Source organism: Peromyscus eremicus, chromosome 4, assembly GCF_949786415.1.
Source record: "Peromyscus eremicus chromosome 4, PerEre_H2_v1, whole genome shotgun sequence".
NCBI classification, from domain to species: domain Eukaryota; kingdom Metazoa; phylum Chordata; class Mammalia; order Rodentia; family Cricetidae; genus Peromyscus; species Peromyscus eremicus.
The window spans coordinates 47562263-47567620 of NC_081419.1; positions in this window are offsets into that span (position 1 = coordinate 47562263).

A 5358-nucleotide genomic window follows, 5' to 3' on the forward strand; every position below is an offset into this window, starting at 1 on the left:
CCCTTTTCTTCACACTCCCACTGAATCCATGTTTAAAAAAAAAATTCCACTTTTCAAACAAATACAGAGACCCACAACCAGACATGCAGAGAGAGATTAAAGAGAGACCTTGGAACACTCAGCTCTAAGTGGGATGTCTCGATCGGAGCTCAGGCAATCCCAGAGAAGAGGAGGCAAAAGGAACATAACAGCCAGAGGGGTCCGGAGGACCCCAGGAGAACAAGGCCCTCTCAATCAACCGAGCAAAGTTCATATGAGCTCACAGAGACTGAGGCAGCACACACAGGGCCTGCATGGGTCTGCACCAGGTCCTCTGTGGATATGTTATGGCTTCCAGTTCAGTGTTTTTGAGAGATTCCTGAGTATGTAAATGAGTGGGTTTCTGACTCTTGTGCCTTCTCTTGGACTCTTTTCCTTCTGTTAGCTTGTCTTGTCCAAATTTGATGTGATGGTTTATGTCTTTTTGTTTTTGCTTGTTTGTATTTTGGTTTCTTTTTGTTGTTGTCATTGTTTTGTGGGTTTTTTGAGGTTTTTTTTTTTTGTTGTTGTTTGTTTGTTTTTGAGACATGGTTTCTCTGTGTAGCAGTCCGAGCTGTCTGGAACTGATGGTTTATATTTTATCTTATTCTATTTTATTTTGTCATGTTTGGTTGTTATCTCTTAGAAGCCTGTTCTTTTCTAATGAGAGACAGAAAAGGAATGGACCCAGATGGGAGGGGATGTGAGGAGGAACTGGGAGGAGTAGAAGGAGGGGGAAACCATAATCAGGGTTTATTGTATGAGAAAAGAATCTATTTTCAATAAAGGGGAAATGTGAAAATAAAAATTTTAAAAATAAAAATTTTCCCCTCTCAAGGGCCTGCAGCTGAGGTTTGTCAAAGCTGTCAGGTTGTGTCTTACTTCTTGTATTCTTTGTCCTTTTCATTTGATTCCCATTATCCTAACATTTCTGATGAATTTCTCTTATTAATCTATGACCTTAGAAGGTCCCTAAACAATCCAGTGGGTTTAGTTTCTCTTCTCCATTGTTGGAAATTCCTGATTCATCTTAAGCCTAGGAAAGGCTTCTTATCCTTGACTGACCTCAGTTTTCAATTCCTACAACGCAGAGCATGGACTCTGGGAGGAAACCCACATTCATGACACCCATAGGGAAGAAAAGAACCAGGGCAGAGGGGTTAACTAACTGTTAGGACGTATGACCACATGCCTTGAATGGCTCATTGCTCCTTAAGAGGAACCATACTAGAATGTGTCTTACCCCTAACCTGGCTTCCTTTCATTCATTCATTCAACAAACCCTTTTTTAACCCAAGACTATTGGTCAACAAAGAAAAGCCTGACATTTGGATGGGCACTGCAGACAGAGATAATAAGCAAAGCAGGTACCATCTCATGAAACTTACAGTCCAAAGGAGAACCCGTAATAAATAATAAACTACCATAGAAATAACCATTCGAGTGAATAAAATCTGATAAGACCTATTAATAAATGTTCCAGAGACAGAGCTGAGCAAAGGGATCTGACAGCTTGAGGATTCAGAAAACACTGGTCTAAGGAAAGTGTGTCAAAAGGATTGGCCAAGAGAAAGATAGAAGGAAAAGGAGAAAACAGCCTGTATGGACTGCCCAAGTCAGGGAAAACTATGGAACAAGGTAACTAGAAGTCCACTTTGGGTGGAAAGTAGTGAGAAAGGCAAATAATGTTGTGATCTATGGGTAGAGAGGTGGACACTGTTAGGTCCAAAAGAAACCCCAGGACAAATATCTAACTGTGGTGTCTATAAGCATACTAAAGCACATGCTGGTCTCTTGGTTCTCCTAGCAAGTGCCTATTACAGAGTCCCATGCTGGCATCCTGGCTCTTCTTAGCTCTTCTCACCCTGCGCCCTACACTAAACTTCTCCAGCCCATGGGCTCTGCTTTCCTCTCCCCAGCTTCTGACTTTCTACATAACCCTGCCATTTTGGCCATTAGCTCTCCTGGCTCTCTTTGCCCTCTCCTCTCTTTGTGTTGAGTCCCACTCAACCTCTTGAATGGTTCTGAAGGAGAGAATGTGGAATTGGGAAATGATAGCTATGAAATATAGATGTAGATGAAAAAAAAAAAAGACAGACACAGGATAGCTTCGGGAGGATTCTGGGTCAATACTGAAGACCCTGAGTTTATTACTCATAGCCTTTATGTACCTAGGACATCATGGTTCAAGGTACAAAGTATAGTGAAGTGTAAACACCTCCTTAGTACTCAAGACATCTAGTGACCATGCCTTATGGCAAAGTATTCTGTAAATAGGCCTTGAAGTATAAGATACCTGGTAAACATGCCTTTGGCCAAAACATCCTATTATGCAGTCTTGCAGTGGGGAAACATGTTCAGACTCTCTGACCTCGAGTCAGGATGAAAACAAGCCGCAAGCTGGGGTCTCTGTAGGCCCCCACATCTTTGTTTTCAGCTCTCTCTTGGTCCACTTGCGTCTCTCTCTCTTGGCCCCCCCTCTCTCTCTCTTCTCTTCCTCTCTTATTCTCCCCATCTCTCTCCCCTCTCCAACCTGGTTCAGTCTTCTGACCATGTTTAGTCCACTGCTTTCTCTCCCTGCTCTGGACTCTTCCAGATGCCTCTGGCTGTACTCTCCCTAATATCAACAATAAAAACCTCCTCACCTTGGGGAGGCCATGTCCTTATTTTCATTCAGACAGAAGGCTGATCGCATAGACCTTGTGAGTCACATGATGATTTGATACATGTGAAGAGCATGTTGTCTGACTTGCATTCACTCTAATTTCAGGGAAATAGGTAGGTTATCTGAGTGATCCAAGAAAATGTGGTCTGGCAGCCTTACCTTGTTTTCCTATAGCGGACTTGGCAAGAAATGGACATTTTAAAGAGGCATGTATGAGGTTATCATTCACTAATTACTGAAGGCAATGGCAATCACACCCTTCTCTGCCAGTCTCATACTACATTCCAAATCATGTTACCACACGAAAGCTCCACTTCTCCAAAAAAGTCTCTTGCTCTAGAAGACTTCTTCTGCTGAATCTAACTACTGATGACTCCATTCCTCTCGGCTTCATCCCAAGACCACCTGAGCCTTTTCCTGCTGCCCCCTCCTGGGCCCACGGCCCAGTCCCTGTGGCCTCCTTCCTCTCACAGCTGCAGTGGAAAGAGCTCCTCCCTCTCCCCTCTCACTCCTCTTCCTTGCCTCAGTGCCCAGAGGCCTTGAAGTTGAACCAGCTGGCTGAAGAGCCAGGGCAACTCTGTTTTTCTGCAGGAGATGACAGGAATGCTACCTGCTGCCTGCTGGGTGTAACTTTCCTTCCTAGCCAGAGTCCCAGCTGTGATCCGACATCAGCTCCAGCTGCTGAATGGCTATGCTATGCTCAGGCTCGCCTTCTCTGTCTCCGCTGACCCAGCTCTGATGCACTGGTACAGGCGGAGGCTCCTTGCTCCCGCTACAAGCTAGGGAGTTCCCTTCAGCTGCTTCCTTTGGAGAGTTTCTCTGTAAAATGTCCGTGTTTCTCTCTTCTCCCATCCCATTTTCCCAAGTCTGGTGCTGACACTGGTCATCCCCCATCTTCTGCACGTGCTCGGTATAGCTAAGAAGAAAGAAAGAAAATAACAACGAACTTCTATTGCTCCCTCCATGGATACGCGCCACTAGTCACTGTTTCTTGCAGTGGAGAAATGCCATCGTGTCTCAACCTTCAATTTCCCTTCCTAGACAGACCTTTTTGAACATACGTTTTTGAGGTCATAATACTGTTATACCATTTCCCCCTTCCCTTCCCTCCCCCCAGCCCTTTCCATGTCCCCCCATCTTGCTTTCACTCAAATTCATGACCTCTTTTTCTTTAATTGTTGTGGTACACACATATGTATTATCTGTATATATGCATGTGTGTTCATTAATATATAAATATAACCCGCTCACTGTGTGTATATTCATAAATATGTAAAGACAACTTGTATAGTCCGTATTATGTTGTTTGTATACGTGTTTTCAGGGCATAGTTGGCATTGGAAAATTGTCGGGTTCTTCCCCAGGGAAGATAATTACTCCTGTTCTCAGCATTCCTTAGTTACCTGTAGTTCTTTGTCTAGGGCTCAGGCCTTGTGAGCTTTCCCCTTCCACATTAACATGTCTGTTGGTGGTGTCCTTGTTCAGTTCATGTTTAGGCAGTCATGTTGGTGAGACTTCATGGGTGTAGCTCCTCTGGTGTATCTAGGAGATACAATCTCACAAGTTTCCTGTTCCTCTGGCTCTTTCAATCTTCACACCCCCTCTTCTACAGTGAGCCCTGAACGTTAGGTGCAGGAGCTGTGTTGTTGGACTCCACAATTCTGCATTTCGATGAGTTGCAGTTTTCTGTATTGGTTTCCATCTTACTTAATGAGTAGTGAGAACTACACTGATTTGTAGGAATAAGGACAAATATTTTAATGAAGTTAGGGATATTTGCTGATTTAGTAAAGTGTTGGTTGTATGTTTTCCTCCAAGATCTTCACTAGCCCCAGATAGCTGGCTAGGTTTCCAGTACCAGATATGACTTCCTTCTTGTTGAACAGGTCTTAAGTCCAATGGGGAAGCTATTGTTTACCACCAAGGTATGTATGTCACTATTTCATCCTTGTGGTTATCCTGCCATTCTGGTCATTGTGGTTCAGAAGCACTACAGATTGGTAGAACTATTGGTTGTTTCCCTCCTTTGGAAGCCTACATGGTACCTTCTGGCCCCATAAAAGCTAGTCCTCAGAAAGGAAGCTTTCAGGTCAGATCTAACTCCAGTCTTCTGGGTCCTGTGCCCAAAGTGCCCAGTGTCTTCAGCAATAGTGAGTTACCTTCTTCCTCTGGGGGGTAAGGGTGGGGTGTCAACCAAGGGCAATAGCATGCTGTGGAACAATCCTTCTCTACACTATGAATACATATTACTCTCACTGGTTAATAAAAAGCTGCAGACCGGTAGCTGGGCAGGAAGTTAGGCAGGAAAGACAAACTGAGAATAATGAAGAAGGAAGGCAGAGTCAGGAGAGATGCCAGCCAGCCACCCAGGAAGCAAGATATGCTAGAGGACAGGTAAAGCTATGAGCCGCGTGGCAATACGTAGACTAATACAAATGGGATTATTTAAATGTTAGAGTTAGCTAGTAACAAGCCTGAGCTATTGGCTGATCATTTATAAATAATATTAAGTCTCTGAGTGGTAATTTGGAAGCAGCTGCTGGGATGGGGAGCAGGTGGTTGGGACAGAAAAACTCTGCCTACAATAGCTATTGTCTATAATGTTTGGGAGTGTCTTGGACAACCCTGAGCAACAATTCAAAAGAGTGCATATCATGCCTGGAGTTGGGGGTTTT